A 27,640-nucleotide genomic window follows, 5' to 3' on the forward strand; every position below is an offset into this window, starting at 1 on the left:
TTTTGGGGAAAATGTTGCATATTTTGTGTTTTGCCATATAAAAACTGAGCTGTTTTTTTTTTTAAAGAAGGGCCTAAACAAACAAACAAACAAAACATAAACAACAATAACACTTAAAATTGACGGATATATCTGATGTTGATCTCGAGATTATTGTGCTAAAAGTAAACACTTTAATAAGTAGGACACTTTTGGATCCCCAATTATTTTAGTGTGATCTGTTTTTAAGTGTCATTGCTCCGAAAACAATAATGAATCAAAATCCAAAATTAAGGCTCCAATTATTATATAATTTCAAATATTCCACTTAAAAAAGGTTTTTTTTTCTAATGTTGATCTAGAGATTTAGAACTTGCAAAATAATAAAAATTATAATACTGAATAATGACACATTTTTAATATTTTTTCGGACCAAAACCCTTTGGGGTCCCCGGGATCATAACTGAGTGGAGGCCTTTAATGTAGATTTTTTATACATATATTGTATTGCTTTTTAAAATACAAATTATAAAAATGGCCCCCGCTTGCTCTGATTTTTCAGTGTGCGGCCCTCTGTGGAAAACGTTCGGACACCCCTGATCTAAAACAATTATTTGGGAATGTCCGGTGGGCCAGATTGAAAAGCTTAAAGGGCCACATGGGGCCCCCGGGGCCTTAATTTCCCCAGGTCTGCCCTAACCTTAACCCTTATATCAGAGGTAGGGAACCTATGGCTCTAGAGCCAGATGTGGCTCTTTTGATGACTGCATCTGGCTCTCGGATAAATCTGAGCTGACATTGCTTAACATGATAATTATGAATAATTCCACTTGTAATCACAGTGTTAAAAATAATGTTCAAATTATAAAACATTATCATGCATTTTTAATCCATCCATCCGTTTTCTACCGCACCTGTTCAAGAAGTTGCGTTAATGGTAAGAAGTTATTTATTTATTATTGGTTAGTCTTGGGCTTGCTCTCCTGGGGGTTCTTCAGACCCCCAAGCACCGACATGAGATCCTGTTTCAGGGTTACAATATTGTTTTATTAATAGAATTTCCAGCCCCAACCCAGTCTCTCCTCCTGGCTGCTGCTTATAACAGAGCGACAGGTGATTAGATAACAAGGCCCAGGTGGGCCATCTACGCACCTTTTGCTGCAGGCCCGCGGGCCACGCCCCCCTCCACAGTTAGCTTCAGAATAACAATGTTATTACAAAGAATAAGAGACCCATTGGTCTGACTTAAAAATGCACGTGTTCAGTCGTGTTCATAAAATATTCCGGAAATATATTTAAAAATATTTGGCTTTTTGGCTCTCTCAGCCAAAAAGGTTCCCGAGCCCTGCCTTATATGTTCCCTTAGTGTCCAAATAACTCAAAATTAAGTCGGTAACACTTAAGTATGGGGAACATATTCACCATTAATTCCTTGTTTATTAACATGCAAAATAGTAACATATTGGCTCTTAATTAGTCATTATTAAGAACGTATTAATTCCTTATTCTTATTATACAAGCAATCAATCAATCAATCAATGTTTACTTATATAGCCCTAAATCACTAGTGTCTCAAAGGGCTGCACAAACCACTACGACATCATCGGTAGGCCCACATAAGGGCAAGGAAAAACTCACACCCAGTGGGACGTCGGTGACAATGATGACTATGAGAACCTTGGAGAGGAGGAAAGCAATGGATGTCGAGCGGGTCTAACATGATACTGTGAAAGTTCAATCCATAATGGATCCAACACAGTCGCGAGAGTCCAGTCCAAAGCGGATCTAACACAGCAGCGAGAGTCCCGTTCACAGCGGAGCCAGCAGGAAACCATCCCAAGCGGAGGCGGATCAGCAGCGCAGAGATGTCCCCAGCCGATACACAGGCGAGCAGTACGTAGCCACCGGATCGGACCGGACCCCCTCCACAAGGGAGAGTGGGACATAGGAGAAAAATAAAAGAAACGGCAGATCAACTGGTCTAAAAAGGGAGTCTATTTAAAGGCTAGAATATACAAATGAGTTTTAAGGTGAGACTTAAATGCTTCTACTGAGGTGGCATCTCGAACTGTTACCGGGAGGGCATTCCAGAGTACTGGAGCCCGAAATGAAAACGCTCTATAGCCCGCAGACTTTTTTTGGGCTTTGGGAATCACTAATAAGCCGGAGTCCTTTGAACGCAGATTTCTTGCCGGGACATATGGTACAATACAATCGGCAAGATAGGATGGAGCTAGACCGTGTAGTATTTTATACGTAAGTAGTAAAACCTTAAAGTCACATCTTAAGTGCACAGGAAGCCAGTGCAGGTGAGCCAGTACAGGCGTAATGTGATCAAACTTTCTTGTTCTTGTCGAAAGTCTAGCAGCCGCATTTTGTACCAACTGTAATCTTTTAATGCTAGACATGGGGAGACCCGAAAATAATACGTTACAGTAATCGAGGCGAGACGTAACAAACGCATGGATAATGATCTCAGTGTCTTTAGTGGACAGAATGGAGCAAATGAACTATAAGTCTTCCCTCAATAACCTCAGAATTATTGCTAATTAGTAACCCTCACCCTTATATGTTCCCCTAGTGTCCAAATAACTATAAATTAAGTCTTCGTTAACTAATTAATGGTGAATATGTCCCCATATTTTTGAACCAATCAGGTGAAATTGGATCATTTTCTAAGACACGTGTCTACAGTAAGTGTTTCTCCGCTACAGGTGACAAATTTAGCGGTCATGTTGTTTGAAGTTCAAGGTTTTTGTGTCCAACATGCGGGCGTGTTGAACTGGACTCAACTGGAAGTGTTTCTTTCCATAATGTTCCTTTAACCCAGGGGGTGTCCATAGCCATATTTTTGTTTTTACTTCCCCATAAGCAATAATTATGAATACAATATATTGTGAAATATTACAGTAGTTTCTTTAACGAACTGTGGCTCACCGCATCCTTTGATCAGGTAAAGCAGGGGTAGGGAACCTATGGCTCTAGAGCCAGATGCGGCTCTTTTGATGACTGCATCTGGCTCTCTGATAAATCTGAGCTGACGTTGCTTAACACGATAAGTAATGAATAATTCCGCTGGTATTCACAGTGTTAAAAATAACGTTCAAAATATAAAACATTCTCATGCATTTTAATCCATCCATCCGTTTCTATCCCACCTGTTCAAGAAGTCGCATTAATGGTCAAAAGTATTTCATTTATTATTGGTTACTTTCAGAATAACAATGTTATTAAAAACAATAAGAAATGCACACATTTAGTTGTAGTAATTAGGGAAAGTCCAAATAAAATAGAAGGCGACACGTTTACGCGTTTCTCCTCATTGAGCTAAATTGAATCCTGTCTCTGTTCAATTCCTTGCTTCTTGTTCTGTTTAATAAAGGCCATCAGTGTTTGAACCTGACAGTTGCATTCAGTGTTAAAAATATTATACGGCTCTCACGGAAGTACATTTTAAAATATTTGGCTTTCATGGCTCTCTCAGCCAAAAAGGTTCCCGACCCTTGCCGTAAAGGTTTGGACACCCCTGCCTGAGCCTAATTCTTCATAATTTGTCCTCACAGTTTTGTTTTGTTTTTTTAATCATATTTTGCTATAGATATTTGTGCGTTGGTGTTTTTGAACTGCATTCCTCCTTTAGCTTCCTGCCTTTGAAGGACACCAATAGCTGCAAGAGCAGCTGGTGTGCTATACTAGAACACTCATGGGGTGATAACAGGCTTATAACCCCACTTAGGGTATTCCAAGTCTATGTAAAAACTAAATATATAGACCATGTGCTTGTATTGACTTATTTTTTTTTCCAAATCTTTACAAGTTTTGTGTACCACTTTATTCTTGTAATTCATGTAAAATACTGCTAGTTGATGAACAATGGCCAAATAATGTATGATTCCTTTCAATAAAGACTACCTAACATAATTGTCACCATGTTGTCTTTCTTCAAGGTATTGTTTCTAACCGCCACGGTTTGTACTTTTAATAATATTGTAATTTTTCCAGATGAAAAAAATGGTTGCAATCCTGGCAACTTGTGTGTATTGTGTTCCAGACCGAGGATTATACAAGAGTACATCAAGACCTGGGGTTTCCTTTCATTTCGGTGGTACGAGCTGCCCGTGACATACAGTTTGTCTCCAACTGCATGTTTTTAAATGACACTGTTGACCTGCAACTAAACCATTCTATCCACGAGATGTGAGTTTACTTTGAATTTATTGATAGTGATTATGATTAGAATTAAAGCTGCAAGCAGTGATGGACGGGACCGACTTCTGCTGGTGTTCCTGCCTTTACCCATTGAACACATCTTTACCTGCACTTTACCTACCTTTCCTGCATCCTGGGGTCCCACTGGTGCTTCTTTCTTTCACCCATACATGCTGGTGCTTCCTGCCATCACCCAGACAACATATCTTTACCTTCACATTACCTACCTTCTCTGTATCCTGGAGTCAAACTGGTGCCTCCGTCTTTCACCAAGTCAACATATCTTTACCTGCACAGTACCTACCTTCTCTGCATTGTGTGGTCACGCTGGTGCTTCCTGCGTTTAAGCCGCCGTCTTGAAACGGCAGCAGCGCAGCGGTTCTTTGAAGGCTCGTAAAATCAAAACCGGAGCAGTTAAAAAAAAACTCTTTGCGCAACTTTTAATCAGAAGGGTTCAATCTCTTTCCTGTGCAAGTTTAAAGCCGACACAACAAACGCGCTTAGAGGAGATAATGTTTGAAAAAAGGTGAAGGGTTTTTACAAAACTTTTTTTTGCCAACATCCTGTTGATTTGTGCTGAAGAATGTAAAAGAATGAAATGTAGGTCTAAGTGAGACCTACATAGAGGTTTTTGTTTCATGTCTCTACAACATTCCTACCCGAAGTTACAAGCAGTTTTGTCTGTGTTTTCTTCCTAGGAGCAGTTTAGTTTTATTCCTAAGGGGCGCTAGAGCGCAATTTTGAGTTTTGGGTTTGGGTTTTTTATTAGATCGCAAATTTCACCAGTTCTGATGTGTGTCCAGTTTGAAGCATTTTAAGGGGGTTAAATTACAGCTCAAGTCAAAGATGACATTTTTTTAGGAAACTTTTGTTTTGAAGGGCTTTTGCCAACTTCCTGTTGATTTTTGCTGAAGGTCAGCGTATGAAATCCAGGTCTAAGTCAGACCTACATAGAGGTAGGTTTTATTTTCATGTCTCTAGAGAGCTGGGACCAAAGTCTTTTTTTTCACATTCTGGCCCTCAGAAGGGTTCAATCTCTTTCCTGTGCGAGTTTGAAGCCGACACAACAAACGCGCTCAGAGGAGATAATGTTTTAAAAAAGGTGACTGGTTTTTACAAAACGTTTGTTTTGAAGGGTTAATTGCCATTTCCTGGTGATTTTTGCTGAAATATGTCAATTAATGAAATGTAGGTCTAAGTGAGACCTACATAGAGGTTTTTGTTTCATGTCTGTACGACATTCCTAAAGGAATTTACAAGCAGTTTTGTCTGTGTTTCTTTCCTAGGGGGCGCTAGAGCGCAATTTTAAGTTTTGGGTTTTTTTTTTTTTTTTTATTAGATGGCAATTTTCGCCAGTCCTGATGTGTGATTAAATTTGGGGAGTTTTGAAGCATGTTAAGGGGTTCAAATTACAGCTCAAAGAGGCGGCGGTATAATAATAATAAAACCTTTGAAATACAATAGGGTCCTCTGTCCCAAAGGGACATTCGGTCCCTAATAACATGGGGAAACATAATACAATATATATGTACTGTGTGTGTGTGTATATGTATATGTATATATATATATATATATATATATATATATATATATATATATATATATATATATATATATATATATATTTAGCTACGTTTAGCTTTGGTTTAAGACTCTTAGTTCCGTTTCAGCACCCCTGGGTTTGTGTTTCATGGTTTCAATGGGTGCAGATTATGTTCACCTGCCTCTGATTAGTGTTAGGGGCGCTCACCTGCTACCGGACATTAATCAGAAAGCTATTTATTTCTGCCTGTCGCCGCACTCGGGCTGGCTGTTACGTTTGCTTCAAGCAACATTACGTTGGTAAATCCTGGCTTCTGATTCCTGTTTCTATGCTAAGCTTTCCCGCTAGGTTTTTCCTTAGCTGCCTGTGGTATTGGCGCGCTTTCCGGTACATTTGTATTTTGCCTGATTAATGGATAATAAATAAAGATGTCCGAAAATATCGGACTGCCGATATTATTGGCCGATAAATGCTTTAAAATGTAACATCGGAAATTATCGGTATCGGTTTCAAATAGTAAAACGTATGACTTTTTAAAACGCCGCTGTGTACACGGACGTAAGGAAGAGTACAGAGCGACAATAAACCTTAAAGGCACTGCAATAATATCTACGGCTTTTCACACACACACGTGAATGCAAGGCATACTTGGTCAACAGCCGTACAGGTCACACTGACCGTATAAACAACTTTAACACTGTTACAAATATGCGCCATACTGTGAACCCACACCAAACAAGAAGGACAAACACATTTTGGGAGAACATCCGCACCGTAACGCAACAGAACAAATACCCAGAACCCCTTGCAGCACTAACTTCCGGGACGCTACAATATACACCCCCGCCCACCTAAACCTCCTCATGCTCCCTCAGGGAGAGCATGTCCCAAATTCCATGCTGCTTTTTTGAGGCATGTTAAAATAAATAATGCACTTTGTGACTTCAATAATAAATATGGCAGTGCAATGTTGGCATTTTTTTTTCATAACTTAAGTTGATTTATTTTGGAAAACCTTGTTACATTGTTTAATGCATCCAGCGGGGCATCACAACAAAATTAGGCATAATAATGTGTTAATTCCACGACTGTATGTATCGGTATCGGTAATTAAGAGTTGGACACTATCGGAATATGGGACATCGACAAAAAAGCTATTATTGGACATCTCTAATAATAAATCATTGTCCTACCTGCACGCTGCCTCCGGAATTATATATTTATATATAGATACAGTATATATAGATAGATATATATGTACATACATATATATATATACATATATATATATATATATATGTACATATATATATGTAAATATACATATGTACATATATATATATGTACATATATATATATATACATATATATATATACATATATATATATATATATATGTACATACAAACATATATATATATATATATATTTACATATACACATATATATACACAAATATATATATTTAAATACACATATATGCATACACACACACACACACACACACACACATATAAATATATTTACACACAAACACTTGGTAAGGTTGTATTGTTGCTTCCTCATCCTTCACTTTAAGCGTGACTGAAGAATGCATTACCGACATGACAGTCTGATTAGTCCCACTCCTCAATGCTTCAGTCACACGCAGGATTCTCACAGGAATGAGGCAAAAATAAAGTCTTACCTACTGTGTATATACTTCATGTATTAGGGCTACCAAATTATTTTTTTCGTCAGAGTAATCGCCTCTGGGACTTTGGATAGTTATGATTAATCACAGGTGATTACTTGCTTGCATGTGTCATAATGGGACCCCGACGCAGAGAAGAAAAAATAAAAATAACAAAACGCACTCAAAAAAGGAGTGAGGAAAAACAATTTATACCCCTTATTAAGGAGCCCAAAGCGCTTTGACAGTATTTCCGCATTTGACCATTCACACACTGACGGTGGGAGCTGCCATGCAAGGTGCTCACCATGACCCATCAGGAGCAAGGGTGAAGTGTCTTGCTCAAGGACACAACGGACGTGACTAGGATGGTAGAAGGTGGGGATTGAACCAGTAACCCTCAGATTGCTGGCACGGCCACTCTACCAACTTCGCCACGCCGTCCCGTTATGGAAAAAAAAAAATGCCAACATGTTATTGAAGTCACAAAGTGCATTATTTTTTTTAACATGCCTCAAAACAGCAGCTTGGAATTTGGGACATGCTCTCCCTGAGAAAGCATGAGGAGGTTGAGGTGGGCGGGGCTGGGGTGTATATTGTAGCGTCCCGGAAGTGAGTGCGGCAAGGGGTTCTGGGTATTTGTTCTGTTGTGTTACGGTGCGGATGTTCTCCCGAAATGTGTTTGTCACTCTTGTTTGGTGTGGCGCATATTTGTAACAGTGTTAAAGTTGTTTATACGGCCACCCTCAGTGTGGCCTGTATGGCTGTTGACCAAGTATGCTTTGCATTCACTTGTGTGTGTGAAAATCCATAGATATTATGTGATTGGGCCGGCACGCAAAGGCAGTGTCTTTAAGGTTTATTGGCGCTCTGTACTTCTCCCTACATCGTAGAAAAGCGCTATACAAGTACAACCCATTTATCATTTACCATAACTAAGGATGCACACAAAAGGTGTAGAGAAACAAATAACACACAAAAAGGTGTGGAGAGGAAACGGTGAACACTACAGAGCAGAGCCACAGGAACTAGGAGCATGAGTGTGAAGGTCCGACAATTATATTTATATAGCGCTTTTCTCTAATCACTTAACACGCTTTGTGTATTGAAACCCATTATCTAAGTTACATTTAAATCGGTAGAGCCAGAACAGAGGCGATGAACACGACTGGAAGGGTAAAACATCAGGAATCTACTGGCGCTGAGGGAATGGACTGAAGAGCTTAAGTAGTCAAAAGGAAATGCGTATCAGGTAAGCGCGAAGGTGGCTCTGCTCCGTAGCCAGAAAACCAGGATTCAGAAACTGGAGACCCATAAGTGTCAGGCTTGCCCCTGACAGTTTGTCTATGTTTTAGTTTTTTCCTCTGCATTTGTCTGTTCCCTGAGTGCTGTGTTCCTCCTCAGTGTGTTTAGTATTTCCTGTCCTTAGTTCCTGTCTAGTGCTCTTATTTTGTCAGCTTCCTGTCTTGTTCCCCGAGTGCTGTGTTCCTCCTCAGTGTGTTTAGTATTTCCTGTCCTCAGTTCCTGTCTAGTGCTCTTATTTTGTCAGCTTCCTGTCTTGTTCCCCGAGTGCTGTGTTCCTCCTCAGTGTGTTTAGTATTTCCTGTCCTTAGTTCCTGTCTAGTGCTCTTATTTTGTCAGCTTCCTGTCTTGTTCCCTGAGTGCTGTGTTCCTCCTCAGTGTGTTTAGTATTTCCTGTCCTTAGTTCCTGTCTAGTGCTCTTATTTTGTCAGCTCCCTGTCTTGTTCCCCGAGTGCTATGTTCCTCCTCAGTGTGTTTAGTATTTCCTGTCCTTAGTTCCTGTCTAGTGCTCTTATTTTGTCAGCTTCCTGTCTTGTTCCCTGAGTGCTGTGTTCCTCCTCAGTGTGTTTAGTATTTCCTGTCCTTAGTTCCTGTCTAGTGCTCTTATTTTGTCAGCTTCCTGTCTTGTTCCATGAGTGCTGTGTTCCTCCTCAGTGTGTTTAGTATTTCCTGTCCTTAGTTCCTGTCTAGTGCTCTTATTTTGTCAGCTTCCTGTCTTGTTCCCCGAGTGCTGTGTTCCCCTTCAGCTGATTGGCATCTGGCCACACCTGTTGCCAATCAGCCGGCTCCTATTTGTACCTCCTTTTGTCTTGTGTCAGTTGCTGGATCATTGTATTGTCATTTGTATTGTCGTGCTACCTGTCGTTTTGTTACAGCTATTACCAGCTATTATCTTGTCCTGGCCGTCGTAGCGGCAAGCTGTTTTTGTTAGCCATAGCTATTGTTCTGTTTGTGATCCTCTAGCTTCCATGCTAAAGTTCATTTTTGTTTCTTGTTAGCTTCTATGCTAAAGGCCTTTTGTTTTTTATCCGCCCATGTGCGCGCTTTTGGTTCAAACCCTATGTTTGGTTTTGTCTTAGTATTTTAATTAAATCATGTTTTCATATGCTATGCCTGCCTCCGTCTCTGCATTTCGGGGTTCGACGACAACAAATAACCCTGACATAAGAGTTCTTCAGGACCAGTCGACCCGATACTGAACTCTCCTGCCCGGCCTTCTGGAATCTAGAATGGCCGTCACGGTGTAAGCTGGGTGACCATCGATCATGCACAGAGGAGGAGGCGGCGTTGAGGGAGACCACTGTGGACCGGTGCTAACCGGCTTGAGGTCAGAGACGTGAATGTCGCTGGACGCATGTGGGAAGCTGGAGTTCAACCTGCCGTAGGGCTGATTAATCCTGGGGATCTAGAAGGGGAGAAAACTTCCTGGAGAAGCCAGCCAAAGGTAAGTCCTGAGATGACAGCCGTACCTCTTGTCCAGGTTGCGAGGTGGGGGCTGGTATCCCGTGGCGGTCCGCCAGCCTACGATCCTGGGACATAGCTGCTCTTTTATCCCGCCACGCCTGATGAGCTCGGCGAATGTGCCGGTGGGAAGAAAAAGGGCAGTCAAGAGGAAATGGGTATCAGGTGTGTGTGCAGGTGACTCCGCCCCGGAACCCCCAAAACCAGGCACTGCAACACAAAGCAGACAGGTGGCAGAAAACTGCCAGATCATGACAGCATAAATACAGTCTTAAAAAAAGACCCCAATATTTGTACACAAATGCAATTTTATTTGCAGAATGTCATCCAGAAACTTTTTAAACATTTTACTTGAATGCATGTTATTTATTTGCACAAAACTTGGTAACATTTTTTCCAAATATCTCAGTATTTTCAAGTGAAATTTTACAGTAAAGTGAATTTGCATTCAATCAATCATCAATCAATGTTTATTTATATAGCCCCAAATCACAAATGTCTCAAAGGACTGCACAAATCATTACGACTACAACATCCTCGGAAGAACCCACAAAAGGGCAAGGAAAACTCACACCCAGTGGGCAGGGAGAATTCACATCCAGTGGGACGCCAGTGACAATGCTGACTATGAGAAACCTTGGAGAGGACCTCAGATGTGGGCAACCCCCCCCCCTCTAGGGGACCGAAAGCAATGGATGTCGAGCGGGTCTAACATGATACTGTGAAAGTTCAATCCATAGTGGCTCCAAGACAGCAGCGAGAGTCCCGTCCACAGGAAACCATCTCAAGCGGATCAGCAGCGTAGAGATGTCCCCAACCGATACACAGGCGAGCGGTCCATCCTGGGTCCCGACAAGCGGTCCATCCTGGGTCTCGACTCTGGACAGCCAGTACTTCATTGTCCCACAGTTGTTTTTTTTAGGTGAAAGGAAATTCTAAATAAAGATGTTGTCAAGGCTTGGTGGTAAGATCCCGTCTTGTAGAACATTGACCATATAAACACAACCCATAATGTTATAATAAATATTTTAGAATAGTTAGAATCACTTGGTTTAAGGACAGTTGTTTCCCCCTATATTCAAACACAGTGTTACTGTTCAAACCGTGTATATAACAATTTTGCTTTATTCATTGTTGACGTGTTTCTTGCGACTTTATATACAACAAAGTTGCAAGAAACACGTCAATAATGAATAAAGCGAAACATGTTATAGACCAAAAATGACTTCATACTCTCTACTGCTCGCTAGAGTTATTGTGTAGAAATATGAGGAAATAACTACAAAAGTACACTTCATTCATTAACGGTGTTACAAAAAAGATCAGTTAGAATAATACAAACCCCGTTTCCATATGAGTTGGGAAATTGTTATATATTCAGTTGAATATACTACAAAGACAACATATCTGATGTTCAAACTGATAAACATGTTTTTTTTTTGCAAATAATCATTAACTTTAGAATTTGATGCCAGCAACACGTGACAAAGAAGTTGGGAAAGGTGGCAATAAATACTGATAAAGTTGAGGAATGCTCATCAAACACTTATATGGAACATCCCACAGGTGTGCAGGCTAATTGGGAACAGGTGGGTGCCATGATTGGGTATAAAAACAGCTTCCCAAAAAATGCTCAGTCTTTCACAAGAAAAGATGGGGCGAGGTACACCCCTTTGTCCACAACTGTGTGAGCAAATAGTCAAACAGTTTAAGAACAACCTTTCTCAAAGTGCAATTGCAGGAAATTTAGGGATTTCTACATCTACGGTCCATAATATCATCAAAAGGTTCAGAGAATCTAGAGAAATCCATCCACGTAAGCGGCATGGCCGGAAACCAACATTGAATGACCGTGACCTTCGATCCCTCAGACGGCACTGTATCAAAATCCGACATCATACTCTAAAGGATATCTCCACATGGGCACAGGAACACTTCATAAAACCACTGTCACTAAATACAGTTTGTCACTACATCTGTAAGTGCAAGTTAAAGCTCTACTATGCAAAGCAAAAACCATTTATCAACAACATCCAGATACGCCGCCGTCTTCTCTGGGCCCGAGATCATCTAAAATGGACTGATGCAAAGTGGAAAAGTGTTAGGTGGTATGACGAGTCCACATTTCAAATTGTTTTTGGAAATATTCAACATTGTGTCATCCGGACCAAAGGGGAAGCGAACCATCCAGACTGTTATCGACGCAAAGTTCAAAAGCCAGCATCTGTGATGGTATGGGGGTGCATTAGTGCCCAAGGCATGGGTAACTTACACATCTGTGAAGGCACTATTAATGCTAAAAGGTACATACAGGTTTTGGAACAACATATGCTGCCATCCAAGCACCGTCTTTTTTATGGACGCCCCTGCTTATTTCAGCAAGACAATGCCAAGCCACATTCAGCACGTGTTACAACAGCTTGGCTTTGTAAAAAAAGAGTGCGGGTACTTTCCTGACCCACCTGCAGTCCAGACCTGTCTCCCATCGAAAATGTGTGGCGCATTATGAAGCGTAAAATACGACAGCGGAGACCCCGGACTGTTGAACGACTGAAGCTCTACATAAAACAAGAATGGGAAATAATTCCACTTTCAAAGCTTCAACAATTAGTTTCCTTAGTTCTCAAATGTTTGTTGAGTGTTGTTAAAAGAAAAGGTGATGTAACACAGTGGTGAACATGCCCTTTCCCAACTACTTTGGCACGTGTTGCAGCCATGAAATTCGAAGTTAATTATTATTTGCAAAAAATAAAATAAAGTTTATGAGTTTGAACATCAAATATGTTGTCTTTGTAGTGCATTCAACTGAATATGGGTCGAAAAGGATTTGCAAATCATTGTAGTCCGTTTATATTTACATCTAACACAATTTCCCAACTCATATGGAAACAGGGTTTGTAAACTCAAACTCACACAATCACCATAAACATTAAAAATACTTGTTTAAAAAAAAACAAGAAAACAAAACCCTCTGGCTTGTTTTTAAAGGCCTACTGAAACCCACTACTACCGACCACGCAGTCTGATAGTTTATATCGATCCATCCATCCATTTTCTACCGCTTATACCCATTATTAATACCTTTAGCCTTTAGCCAAACAAACACACTGTGATTCCTTGTTTAAAATTCCCGGAGGTGAAACTTTACTATGGATCAGAGCGGTCAAGCGAACATGGATCCCGACCACTTGTCAACCAGCAGTTTTCGGTGAGAAAATTGTGGTAAAAAGTCGCCACTTACCGGAGAAAAGCTGAGCTTGTGCCGTCCGAACAGCTGCCGTCAACTTCCATCAGACACTGGCGTCAACACACCCGTGGATACAGCCTTCCGACTATCAGGTACTATTAAACTCACTAAAACACTAGCAACACAATAGAAAGATAAGGGATTTCCCAGAATTATCCTAGTAAATGTGTCTAAAAATATCTGAATCCGTCCCAATGCAATCACGTTTTTGTTTTTTCTTCTAGTCCGTCGCTATCGATATCCTCAAACACGAATCTTTCATCCTCGCTCAAATTAATGGGGAAATTGTCGTTTTCTTGGTCTGAATAGCTGTTTTTGTTGGAGGCTCCCATTAAAATCAATGTGAATATATGAGGAGCCATCAACATGTGACGTCATCTTCTGCGACTTCCGGTCGAGGCAGGGCTTTTCTGTTAGCTACCAAAAGTTGCAAACTTTATCGTGGATGTTCTCTACTAAATCCTTTCAGCAAAAATACGGCAATATCGCGTAATGATCAAGTATGACACAGAATGGACCATAGCAGGAAAATCTCATTTCAGTAGGCCTTTAATTAATACTTAGACCTACTACGCTACTGTATTTTCATGTTGGTCATTATGTTGGTACTTGGAAAGCCACGTTTTTTTTTTCTGGGATGGTTCTTGGTGACACCAGATTTTTTTTCAGATCCAAATGTGATCTTAGTGAGGATTTCCCTGCTAAAAGGAGCAACTTGTAAAAAAAAAAAAAGAAAAAAAGTGTGGTGATGCTGACCAGAAGAGGGTGCAGAGGATCATCGAGGGCGAGCTGACGTCCCGAACTGATGCTGCCTGTCTTCTCTCCGCTTCGGGCTTGAAAAACCGCTGAGCCGTCGACAGCAGGCTTCCGTCGCACATGAAACAATCTGCCCCCACACTGGAAAAGTCGAGGAAAAAAGCAGGTTTGAGCATTTTCTCCCATGTTTTACTTACGTTTGTTTGCCGGCTATGCTAACCACTTTAGCTCCACCATAGCGTTAGCATCTTTAGCATGGCCAAAGTTGTACTCACACATTAGATGGGAATTAATGTCTGGACTTACAGTGTGTTAGCAGTGTTAAAAAAAACACATTTGCGTATATTGGTGCTGTTTGTTGAAACAATTGGATAGTGACGTTTTCACTATTTCTCCAGGTTTTAGGCGAATCGTGTTGTTAGACAAAATTACTTGGATGTGTTAGTGAAATATTTCAAAATAAGTTTACGCCGCCCGCTTTTGAGAAATACGGCAAATTGCCATATGTTGTATGTCTGTTAATATGCTGCAATTATAATAGCATATTTAAAATGTGGTATTTCAATTTCTGTTGGTCGTCAATGTACCTGCTTAAATTCTCTCGCATGCTTTTGTTTTGAAAGATGTGACACAAACAGGAAGTGAATTAACGCTTAATTGACGCTGTCGCTAACTAGCTGGATAGCTCACGCCTTGCATTTTTATGGTATTTGGACTGAAACTTATTCTAATTTGAAAACTGAGCTGACCATATTTACTTACTTTAAACATAATATTACATGGGACAATGTACGGATTTAGTAATTAGGTGACGCTTTGTTTAAAGGCCTACTGAAATGAGATTTTCTTATTCAAACAGGGATAGCAGGTCCATTCTATGTTTCATACTTGATCATTTCGCAATATTGCCATATTTTTGCTGAAAGGATTTAGTAGAGAACATCGACGATAAAGTTTGCAACTTTTGGTCGCTAATAAAAAAGCCTTGCCTGTACCGGAAGTAGCAGACGATGTGCCCGTGACATCACGGGTTGTAGCGCTCCTCACATCCTCACATTGTTTACAATCATGGCCACCAGCAGCGAGAGCGATTCGGACTGAGAAAGCGATGATTTCCCCGTTAATTTGAGCGAGGATGAAAGATTCGATAGTGAGGGTGAAGGACTAGAAAAACATAAAAACAAAAGGCGAGGGCAGTAGGAGCGATTCAGATATTAGACACATTTACTAGGATCGTTCTGGAAAATCCCCTATCTGCTTATTGTGTTACTAGTGTTTTAGTGAGATTATATGGTACCTGAAAGTCGTAGGGGTGTGGCCACGGGTGTTGTGACCGCCAATGTCTCCGGTGGGAGGAGGTAAGGGAGTCCACAGCTGCAGGAGGACGCAAGCTCCGCTCATGTCTAGGGTAAGAGCCGACTTATTACCACAATTTTCTCACCGAAACCTGCCGGTTGACATGTGGTAGAGAACCTTGTTCGCTTGATCGCTCTGTTCCATAGTAAAGCTTCACCTTCCGGAATGTAAACAAGGAAACACCGGCTGTGTTTGTGTTGCTAAAGGCAGCTGCAATACACCGCTTCCCACCTACATCTCACTGGTTGTAGAGCTCCTCACATCCTAACATTGTTTACAATCATGGCCACCAGCAGCGAGAGCGATTCGTACCGACAAAGCGACAATTTCCCCATTAATTTGAGCAAGGATGCAAAATCTGTAGATGAGGATAGGGAGAGTGAATGACTAGAAAAACAAAAAATAAAGGGCGAGGGCAGTGGGAACGATTCAGAGGTTATTAGACACATTTACTAGGATAATTCTGGAAAATCCCCTATCTGCTTATTGTGTTACTAGTGTTTTAGTGAGATTATATGGTACCTGAAAGTCGGAGGGGTGTGGTGGCCGCCAATGTCTCCGGTGGGAGGAGGTAAGGAAGGACGCAAGCTCCGCTAGCTTCACCTTCGGGAATGTAAACAAGGAAAGACCGGCTGTGTTTGTGTTGCTAAAGGCAGCTGCAATCCACCGCTTCCCACCTACAGCTTTCTTCTTTGACTTCTCCATCATTAATTGAAGAAATTGCAAAATATTCAGCAACACAGAAGTCCAGAATACTGTGTAATTATGCGATGAAAAGAGACGACTTATAGAACATGTCCGCTACAACCGGATACTTCGCGGGAAATTTAAAATTGCAATTTAGTAAACTAAAAAAGCCGTATTGGCATGTGTTGCAATGTTAATATTTCATCATTGATATATAAACTATCAGACTGTGTGGTCGGTAGTAGTGGGTTTCAGTAGGCCTCTAATAGGGGCGTTAGCTGTAATGCTAATTGTAGGTATGCCGATTCCATCCATCCATTTCAACCGTTAAGGGGGTGCTGGAGCCTATCACAGCTGCATTTGGGTACACCCTGGACAAGTCACCACCTCAGAGCCAACACAGATGGACAGACAACATTCACACACTAGGGGCCATTTAGTGTTGCCAATCAACCTATCCAGGAGGAGCACAGTTCAGATTGATTGATTAATTGAAACTTTTATTAGTAGATTGCACAGTACAGTACATATTCCGTACAATTGACTACTAAATGGTAACACCGGAATAAGTTTTTCAACTTGTTTAAGTCGGGGTCCACGTTAATCAATTCATGGTGACTGGTGTTGCAAGCAGAATGATCCACAGAGCAAACTCTTCCACATTTACGCATCATTTGTTTCTTTATCAAGGGGATGGTTCTACATTTCACATGATTCAATTTTTGACATGTTCAGAGGATTTAGAAAAGGAATTTACCTGATTTATTTCATGTTTGCTAAGATTTGGGGAAATAGAAATGTTGTTCCCAAGTGAACAGTTTCAGCTTTGGTGGATTGTTTAGCTGTTGGATGAGTGTTTCATCTGGTATCACAGGTCAATCAATCAATCAATCAGTCAATCAATCAAAGTTTGTTTATATAGCCCTAAATCACGAGTGTCTCAAAGGGCTGCACAAGCCACAACGACATCCTCAGCTCAGATCCCACAAAACTCAACCCAATGGGCTACAATGACAAACCTCTGTGCAGCCTATGCAATGGACGTAGAGTGGATCTAGTTCAGTGGTTCTTAACCTGGGTTGGATCGAACCCTAGGGGTTCGGTGAGTCGGCCTCAGGAGTTCGGCAGAGGTCAAAACACACCCGACTCATCGTGTGAATAAAAACTTCTCCCTATCGACGTATTACGGATACGGCAACAGCAGAAGTCACACTGATTTGCAGGTGTGTAATTTGTTGTAGGTTTATGCACTGTGTTGGTTTTGTTCTTTGAACTAGGTGATGTTCATGCATGGTTCATTTTGTGCACCAGTAAAAAAACATAGTAACACTTAAGTATGGGGAACATATTCACCATTAATTAGTTGCTTATTAACATGCAAAATGGTAAAATATTGGCTCTTAACTAGTCATCATTAAGTACTTATTAATGCCTTATTCGGCATGGACTTATTATAACCCTGGCCTTCTAACCCTAACTCTTTTAAATTAAGTATTTGTTACTTAGAATATGTTCCCCATACTAAAGTGTTACCAAAAACATATAACCTTGTCTTGAATTTGAAAAAAAACAACATGTTCGGTGAATTTCCGTTCGGGCTCCAGTACTCTGGAATGCCCTCCCGGTAACAGTTCGAGATGCCACCTCAGTAGAAGCATTTAAGTCTCACCTTAAATCTCATTTGTATAATCTAGCCTTTAAATAGACTCCCTTTTTAGACCAGTTGATCTGCCGTTTCTTTTCTTTTTCTCCTATGTCCCACTCTCCCTTGTGGAGGGGGTCCGGTCCAATCCGGTGGCCATGTACTGCTTGCCTGTGTATCGGCTGGGGACATCTCTGCGCTGCTGATCCGCCTCCGCTTGGGATGTTTTCCTGCTGGCTCCGCTGTGAACGGGACTCTCGCTGCTGGGTTGGATCCGCTTTGGACTGGACTCTCGCGACTGTGTTGGATCCTTTATGGATTGAACTTTCACAGTATCATGTTAGACCCGCTCGACATCCATTGCTTTCGTCCTCTCCAAGGTTCTCATAGTCATCATTGTCACCGACGTCCCACTGGGTGTGAGTTTTCCTTGCCCTTATGTGGGCCTACCGAGGATGTCGTTGTGGTTTGTGTTGTGGTTTGTGCAGCCCTTTGAGACTAGTGATTCAGGGCTATATAAGTAAACATTGATTGATTGATTGAATGTGCTTATGAAACTGGTGGGGTTCGGTTCCTCCGGCAAGGTTAGAAACCACTGATCTAGTTAATAGCGTCAGAGTCCAGTCCATAGTGGGGCCAGCAGGAGATCATCTTGAGTGGAGACAGGTCGGCAGCGCAGAGACGTCCCCAACTGATGCACAGATGAGTGGTCCACCCCAGGTCCAGACTTTGAACAGCTAGTACTTCATCTGTGGTCACCAAAATCTGTGCCCTGAAAAGAGACGGCAGATCAACTGGTCTATATTGGGGGGTCTATTTAAAGGAGTATAAAAATGAGTTTTAAGATGGGACTTGAATGGTTCTACTGAGGTAGCATCTCGAACTGTTACCGGGAGGGCATTCCAGAGTACTGGAGCCCGAATAGAAAACGCTCTATATCCCGCAGATATTTTGGGGGCTCTGGGATTCACTAAGTAATAGTTAGGGGACAGTGTGGTGCGGTTGGGAGAGTGGCCGTGCCAGTAACCTGGGGGTACCTGGTTCAATCCCCACCTTCTACCAACCTCGTCAAGTCCGTTGTGTCTTTGGGTAAGACACTTCACCCTTGCTCCTGATGGGTCGTGGTTAGCGACTTGCACGGCAGCTCCCGCCATCAGCGTGTGAATGTGGAAATAGTGTCAAAGCGCTTTGAGTACCTTGAAGGTAGAAAAGCGCTATACAAGTATAACCCATTTACCATAATAAGCCGGAGTTCTTTGAACGCAGACTTCTTGCCTGGACATATGGTACAATACAATCAGCAAGATAGGATGGAGCTATCCTGCTGTATCCAACTAGAAAAGCATTTGGAGAGCAAGACCCCCTGCCTCCCAATAGTAAAAAAAAACTTCTGAATCCAGACAGTGATCCAGCCTACCCTATTTTTGATATTTCCGGAAAGTGTAATCAAAATGTGCCTTGCCTATAATTTTTTGAGTTATCTGTAGCGGAATGAAAGAAAAGAAGCAATTACTCTTGTCGGTCATTCAATGTTTACCTATATAGCCCTAAATCACGAGTGTCTCAAAGGGCTGCACAAGCCACAAGGACATCCTCGGCTCAGATCCCACATCGGGGCAAGGAAAAACTCAACCCAATGGGACAATGAGAAACCTTTGAAGGGACCGCAGATGTGCAACCGGTGCAATGGACGTCGAGTGGCTCGAGCATAATATTGTGAGAGTCCAATCCATAGTGGATCTAACATAATAGTGAGAGTCCAGTCCATAGTGGATCTAACATAATAGTGAGAGTCCAGTCCATAGTGGATCCAACATAAAAGTGAGAGTACAGTCCATATTGGATCGAACATAGTAGTAAGAGTACAGTCCATAGTGGATCTAACATAATAGTGAGAGTCTAGTCCATAGTGGATCTAACATAAAAGTGAGAGTACAGTCCATAGTGGATCGAACATACTACTGAGAGTCCAGTCCATGGTGGGGCCAGCAGGAGACCATCCATTCACTATCTTTGTCTCTGCGGGCCGTTAGAATATGCGCACACAAAAACGTTGAAACATTGTCACTTATTCCTTATTCCGTTTTGGATTTCTACTTTGCGAAAGTTAATTCGCCACGGTCAGAACCCAAGAAACAGCAATTCTTCTTAGGGACGGCGTGGCGCAGTGGGAGAGTGGCCGTGCGCAACCCAGGGGTCCCTGGTTCAATTCCCACCTAGTACCAACCTCGTCACGGCCGTGGTGTCCTGAGCAAGACACTTCACCCTTGCTCCTGATGGGTGCTGGTTGGCGCCTTGCATGGCAGCTCCCTCCATCAGTGTGTGAATGTGTGTGTGAATGGGTAAATGTGGAAGTAGTGTCAAAGCGCTTTGAGTACCTTGAAGGTAGAAAAGCGCTATACAAGTACAACCCATTTCTCATTTATTTCTTGTCTTTGCGGCAGTTTGCTTCAGGCGTTGCAGCCGGCTCACTGTGTCAGGGTTGAAGTTGAGCAGGTCAAGGAGTGTGTTGTCCTCAGGTGGGCATAGATAGGGTAGGCAGTCTTGGAGTATGTGGTATGGCGTCTGCTCAATTAGGGTACACTGTCAATTGAGTGGGTCGTGGAAGCCAATTCTTCATCCGTCAAAAATGTTGACATTGGAGACGAGAATAGTTGCTGCATTAACAGCAATAAGCAAGGATTTACAGTATACCCGTTTAGGAAAGAATACGACAGAATTGATATTTGGATATGTTTGGTTGAAGTGGGTCTGGGGCAGCATTATTGCTGTGGTTCACAAAGCGGAAACATGAATTCCAAGAAGAACTATGACATTCTGGAGCGAATCATGATCTCCGCCCTTCGGAAACTGGCGGTTTTTCAACATAATAAATCCAATTTGATCTCCAAGTTGACAACTGCCTTGCTGAAGGTGATGGAGTGGCCAAGTATGTCTCAGCTACAGACTTTAAGCCAGGGCTATTCAGCTACAAAATGAAGAGGGCCGCAGTTTCAAGAGGCCAAGGGCTCGGGCCGGACATCGAAATGTGGATGTTTCATCAAAAAGTGTCTCCTCAGCGCTTTTTTTTTCTTTCGAGACTGTGTTTACTTAATTGCGAAGTATACAAATTGTCTTTCACACTGCACTGTCAATAAATTCATTGTTCTGCCCTCGTTACTTCTTTCCAGCATGTGCAGCGAGTTAAAAGCATGAAGAAAACAAAGCTCCAGTTTTTGTTGAGGATTATCGTTCCGTCTTTTGAGAAATGAAATAATTTCAAGTGCGGCTTATAGTTCAGGGACGGCGTGGCGAAGTTGGGAGAGTGACCGTGCCAGCAATCTGAGGGTTACTGGTTCAATCCCCACTTTCTACCTTGGGCAAGACACTTCACCCTTGCTCCTGATGGGACCTGGTTAGCGCCTTGCATGGCAGCTCCTGCCATCATTGTGTGTATGAATGGGTGAATGTGGAAATACTGTCAAAGCGCTTTGGGCTCCTTTAAAAAGCGGTTGAAAAGCGCTATACAAGTACAACCATTTACCATTTAATCAATCGAATTCCTAAAAATATTAGAGATGTCCGATAATGGCTTTTTTGCCGATATCCGATATTGTCCAACTCTTAATTTACCAATATCGATATCAACCCATACCGATATATACAGTCGTGGAATTAACACATTATTATGCCTAATTTTATTTTGGTGCCCCGCTGGATACATGAAAACAATGTAACAAGGTTTTCCAAAATAAATCAACTCAAGTTATGGAAAAAAAATGCCAACATGGTACTGCCATATTTATTATTGAAGTCACAAAGTGCATTATTTTTTTTTAACAAGCCTCAAAACAGCAGCTTGGAATTTGGGACATGTGAGGAGGTTGAGGAGGGGGGTTAGGGGTAGCGAGGGGTGTATATTGTAGCGTCCCGGAAGAGTTATTGGTGCAAGGGGTTCTGGGTATTTGTTCTGTTGTGTTTATGTCGTGTCGTGCGGATGTTCTCCCGAAATGTGTTTGTCATTCTTGTTTGGTGTGGGTTCACAGTGTGGCGCATATTTGTAACAGTGTTAAAGTTGTTTATACGGTCAGGGTGACCTGTATGGCTGTTGACCAAGTATGCATTGCATTGACTTGTGTGTGTGTTAAAAGCCGTAAATATCATGTGATTGGGCTGGCACGCAAAGGCAGTGCCTTTTAAGGTTTATTGGCTCTCTGGACTCCTCCCTACGTCCGTGTACACAGCGGCGGTTTAAAAAGTCATGAATTTTACTTATTGAAACCGATACCGATAATTTCCGATAATACATTTTAAAGCATTGCTCGGCCGATAATATTGGCAGTCCGATATTATCGGACATCTCTAAAAAATATGGTTAAAAGTTTGGAGTGTGTATGTGTTGCTCTGATCATACGAGGGTGTACGCATAGCTCGGTTGGTAGAGCGGCCGTGCCAGCAACTTGAGGGTTGCAGGTTCGATTCCCTCTTCCGTCATCATAGTCTCTGCCGTTGTGTCCTTGGGCAAGACACTTTACCCACCTGCTCCCAGTGCCACCCACACTGGTTTAAATGTAACTTAGATATTGGGTTTCACTATGTAAAGCGCTTTGAGTCACTAGAGAAAAGCGCTATATAAAAAAAAAATATATATATATATGTATATGTATGTATATATATATATATATATATATATATATAAGAAGGAGATGCAGAAGAGTTGTGGATGTTTTCATGTTGTAGACATAGAGAGCGGTAAAGAGATTTAGTGTGAACTTTTAACGACGGCGGTAAGGAAGCGGTGGATGAAACTGCGACTGTGTGCAAGCACTGTGCAACACGTAGCGGTAGCTCGCCCATGTTGGGTGCATTTCCTGTGAGGTGGTAAGTTGTGATGTTGTACTTTTACTTGCAGTCTTGTCTGTGCGTTTTACTGTGAATGCTGGATGCGTGTTGTGTTTGAGCTAGGGCTGGGTGATGTGGCCTTTTATTAATATCTCTATTTCTGGGCCATGTCACGATACACGATTTATATCTCGATATTTTGCCTTGGCCTTGAATGAACATTTGTTGCATATAATCACAGCAGTTTGATGATTCTACGTGTCTACATTAAAACATTCTTCTTCATACTGCATTAATATATGCTCATTTTAAACTTTCATGCAGAGAGGGAAATCCCAACTAAGTCAATTTACCAAAACTGTATTTATTAAGCGGTGGCACAAACATTCATGCTATTTCCTAAACAGAAAAATGCAAGATTGTCAGAGACATTTTAAAACAAGCTATAAGTGCACTTTTGTGCATGATGTCACTAAGATGACATATCAAAACAACACAAAAATTAAAGTGCACTTTTTGTACAGAACGCCATTGCAGTAGTTTAAAGAAATAAAATGCACTTTTGTGCATGATGTCACACAATATATTTAAAAAACTGTCAAATTAAAATTAGCTGCGTAATAGGAAATCAAATAGTGTATGTCCTTCACTATGAGGTAGGTTCCTGCGGACTTTATCTCCTTCAGTTGTTGACTTTTTTTTTTCATACGGTGTTGATCTGGGAATAGTTGCTTCGGCATTTTGTTGGTGTGGCACCGGCCGAAGATGTTGATGCAGAGTTTAACGCACTTCTCTATCTAATGCAGGGGTAGGGAACCTATGGCTCTAGAGCCAAATGTGGCTCTTTTGATGACTGCATCTGGCTCTCAGATAAATTTTAGCTGACATTGCTTAACACGATAAGTAATGAATAATTCTGCTGGTAATCACAGTGTCAAAAATAACGTTCAAAATATAAAACATTCTCATGCATTTTCATCCATCCTTCCGGTTTCTACCGCACCTGTTGAAGAAGTCGCATTAATGGTAAAAAGTGTTTAATTTATTGTTGGTTAGCCTCAGAATAACAATGTTATTAAAAAGAATAAGTGAAGTGAATTATATTTATAAAGCGCTTTTCTCTAGTGACTCAAAGCGCTTTACATAGTGAAACCCAATATCTAAGTTACATTTAAACCAGTGTGGGTGGCACTGGGAGCATGTGGGTAAAGTGTCTTGCCCAAGGACACAACGGCAGTGACTAGGATGGCGGAAGCGGGAATCGAACCTGCAACCCTCAAGTTGCTGGCACGGCCACTCTACCAACCGAGCTATACCGACTTATTATACTCTAAAAATGTTGGTCTTTCTTAAAAATGCATGTATATAGTTGTATTCAGTGTCTAGTGGGTGACTATTCAAATGATGCTACATTAGCAGTGCTGCTAGTTTTTGTAGCAACGCTTTTGCCGCATAAATGTAGAACATATTCCCGCTTAAAGCCAAACCACCGCCAGACGATGCACCTCGTGCTGTTTTTCTTGGGAATTAATTATTTCTCCATTTGTTACCAGATTCGCACCTTCTTTCTTTAGCATTACCACTCGCACCACACCCTTAGCATCACAGCTAATGTTACCATGTTTCTACCTCTCTGACAGTATGTGATGTATGTAAGAAGGTGCACTTGGTTTACATCTCTGTGAGAAGGAGAGACGTAATTGCAGTGAAACTTGCCAGGGGACATGTAAGCAAATATTAACATTGCTGTATGGATACTTTTGACCCAGGAGATGTGGTCACATTTTCAGTAGACCCATAATAAATTCATAAAAGAACCAAACTTCATGAATGTTTTTTGTGACCAACAAGTATTTGCTCCAATCACTCTATCACAATAAATACAAGAGTTGTAGAAATGATTGGAAACTCAAGACAGCCATGTATGTCAACTTTTTTGACGACTGTATACTTGTGGTGGAGTGGGTGTGGTGAGGGCGTGGTCAATATGACATCATCACGTAATCTGCAGAATTGGTGAAAATGCCTGTATTTTCTTCAGAAAGGTTAAAACAATTAATTGACCTGCCGTATTTTTCAGACTATAAGTGGCAATTTTTTCCATAGTTTGGCCAGGGGTGCGACTTATACTCAGGAGCGACTTATGTGTGAAATTATTAACACATTACCGTAAAATATCAAATAATATTATTTAGCTCATTCACGTAAGAGACTAGACGTATAAGATTTAATCGAATTTAGCAAGTAGGAGTGACAGATTGTTTAGTAAAGGTATAGCACGTTCTATATGTTATAGTTATTTGAATGACTCTTACCATAATATGTTACGTTAACATAGCAGGCACCTTCTCAGTTGGTTATTTATGCCTCATATAACGTACACTTATTCAGCCTGTTGTTCACTATTCTTTATTTATTTTAAATTGCCTTTCAAGTGTCTATTTTTGGTGTTGGATTTTATTAAATACATTTCCTCAAAAAATGCGACTTATACATCAGTGCAACTTACATATGTTTTTTTCCTTCTTAATCCAACTTTTTTTTATTGACTTTTTCACATATACAGAAAAAAGGTGCAAGTCGAAACAGTATGTTTTTTTCCTTCTTTATTAGTTTAGTTTAGTTTAGTTTATTAAGGATCCCCATTAGTCTACACCACAGTGGAGACTATTCTTCCTGGGGTCCAGGCAAAAAACATCACACAGCCACAAAACAAAAGATTCAAATGCAGTACAACATGACCCAATAATAAATTGTCATAATATAAAAATAGCAACAACAAAGAACCAAAAAATACTAATAACTTTTGTTACATAATAATTTTCATACCAATAATAAAAATAGCAATATAAAAATATATATACTGTATAAATTTTTGCAAAAATAAGACAAATAACCAATGGCCTAAAATATACACATTAGTGTACCAAAGACAATAAGTGACGAAAAAGTATCATCCATCCATTTTCTGCTGCTTATCCCATAATCAATAAAATACTCAATAGTCAATAAAAACAGTCATGACATTAGGTACAATCTAGAACAGGGGTAGGGAACCTATGGCTCGCGAGCCAGATGTGGCTCTTTTGATGACTGCATCTGGCTCTCAGATAAATCTTAGCTGACGTTGCTTAACACGATAAGGAATGAATAATTCCGCCGGTAATCACGATGTTACAAATAACGTTCAAAATATAAAACATTCTCATGCATTTTAATCCATCCATCCGTTTTCTACCGCACCTGTTCAAGAAATAACAATGTTATTAAAAATAATTAGAGACGTAATATACTCTAAAAATGTTGGTCTTACTTAAAAAATGTACCTATTTAGTTTTATTCAGCGTTAAAAAAATATTATATGGCTCTCAAGGAAATACATTTTGAAATATTTGGCTTTCATGGCTCTCTCAGCCAAAAAGGTTCCCGACCCCTGATCTAGAATAATCTCTTTACGCAATACTTCTCCTTTTAGTCTATTCATAAAGCTCACTATGCTGGTGATTGATAGCAGATATTGTGGAAGTCGATTCCAGTAAGTGATTGCCCGATACATTACAGTCTTTTTCAAAACATCACTTTTGGGTTTAAGACGGGTGAGAGCACCTCTTAGGGTTAGGGTCTAGCCTGGTACCGTGTTTGTGACTGTCACTGGTAAGAAACATCTGAGAATACAGATATGAAGGTTTATGGTATGTATAGATGTTTTTTAAAAATGGAATCAAACTACACGCTAGTCTTTCACCAACTTTCATCCATGACAATTCATGATGCATGATCTCAATGCCAGTCCTTAATGAGCAATGGAGAGCTAGTCTGGCAGCTCTGTTTTGGGTAAGATGGATTTTATGTAGATCTTGTTTAGATGCATTAGCCCCCAAAAATGCGACTTATACTCCAGTGTGACTTACATATGTTTTTTTTCCTTCTTTATATGCATTTTCGGCAAGTGCGACTTATACTCCGAAGCGACTTATACTCCGAAAAATTACATTTGAAAAAAAAAAGTGTTTAGCGGCGGTTTAGCTCGGTTGGTAGAGTGGCCGTGCCAGCAACTTGAGGGTTGCAGGTTCGATTCCCGCTTCCGCCATCCTGCAGGTTCTATTCCCGCTCCTGCCATCCTAGTCACTGCCGTTGTGTCCTTGGGCAAGACACTTTACCCACCTGCTCCCAGTGCCACCCACACTGTTTTAAATGTAACTTAGATATTGGGTTTCACTATGTAAAGCGCTTTGAGTCACTAGAGAAAAAGCGCTATATAAATATAATTCACACTTCACATCATTTACATGTAGGGGAAACCCTGGTATCTTTGACCCATTACAACAAAATACATACACAATTGTGCTCTTGTTTTTACACATCTTGGAAGATATACTTTGTACAATCATTGCTTCATTGTAAAAGAACGGTACAAGTGAGTTTATGTAAAGTTCTGACTGGAACTGTACCGTATTTTTCGGAGTATAAGTCACTCCCGAGTATAAGTCGCACCTGCCGAAAACACATATAAAGAAGGAAAAAAACATATATAAGTCGCACTGGAGTATAAGTCGCATTTTTGGGGAAATGTATTTGATAAAACCCAACACCAAGAATAGACATTTGAAAGGCAATTTAAAATAAATAAATGATAGTGAACAACAGGCTGAATAAGTGTACGTTATATGAGGCATAAATAACCAACTGAGAAGGTGCCTGCTATGTTAACATAACATATTATGGTAAGAGTCATTCAAATAACTATAACATATAGAACATGCTATACGTTTACCAAACAATCTGTCACTCCTAATCAATAAATCTAAAGAAATTTTATACGTCTAGTCTCTTACGTGAATCAGATAAATAATATTATTTGTTTTTTTACAGTAATGTGTTTAATAATTTCACACATAAGTCGCTCCTGAGTATAAGTCGCATCCCTTTCCAAACTATGGAAAAAACTGCGACTTATAGTCCGGA

General features: G+C 40.8%; 2 protein-coding genes and 1 long non-coding RNA gene across 5 annotated transcripts in view; 2 read left to right on the top strand and 1 right to left on the bottom strand.

The window, feature by feature from the left end:
- si:dkey-91m11.5 (PH_BCR_vertebrate and RhoGAP_Bcr domain-containing protein) overlaps nt 1-4,661 on the top strand; it is a 171,888-nt gene extending 167,227 nt beyond the window's left edge. The window contains exon 25 of the transcript XR_009807589.1: nt 4,031-4,661. The gene's annotated coding sequence lies outside the window, so the exon portion shown is untranslated. The remainder of the gene's footprint in view (nt 1-4,030) is intronic.
- The window catches only part of LOC133556778 (uncharacterized), a 48,936-nt gene that overhangs the window by 5,143 nt on the left and 16,153 nt on the right, over nt 1-27,640 (bottom strand). For 2 of the 3 annotated variants that reach the window (XR_009807595.1, XR_009807596.1), the window contains 2 exons: nt 14,170-14,310; nt 10,175-10,376 (listed from right to left, as the gene is read on the bottom strand). This is a non-coding gene — a long non-coding RNA (uncharacterized LOC133556778). Of the gene's footprint in view, nt 1-10,174; nt 10,377-14,169; nt 14,311-14,475; nt 14,587-27,640 lie in introns of those variants that run through there. The other variant, XR_009807597.1, reaches the window with a different exon arrangement.
- The window catches only part of specc1la (sperm antigen with calponin homology and coiled-coil domains 1-like a), a 65,796-nt gene continuing 52,320 nt past the window's right edge, over nt 14,165-27,640 (top strand). Inside the window, exon 1 of the mRNA XM_061907024.1 lies at nt 14,165-14,335. The gene's annotated coding sequence lies outside the window, so the exon portion shown is untranslated. The remainder of the gene's footprint in view (nt 14,336-27,640) is intronic.

This window comes from Nerophis ophidion, linkage group LG07 (genome assembly GCF_033978795.1).
Source record: "Nerophis ophidion isolate RoL-2023_Sa linkage group LG07, RoL_Noph_v1.0, whole genome shotgun sequence".
Lineage (NCBI taxonomy): Eukaryota > Metazoa > Chordata > Actinopteri > Syngnathiformes > Syngnathidae > Nerophis > Nerophis ophidion.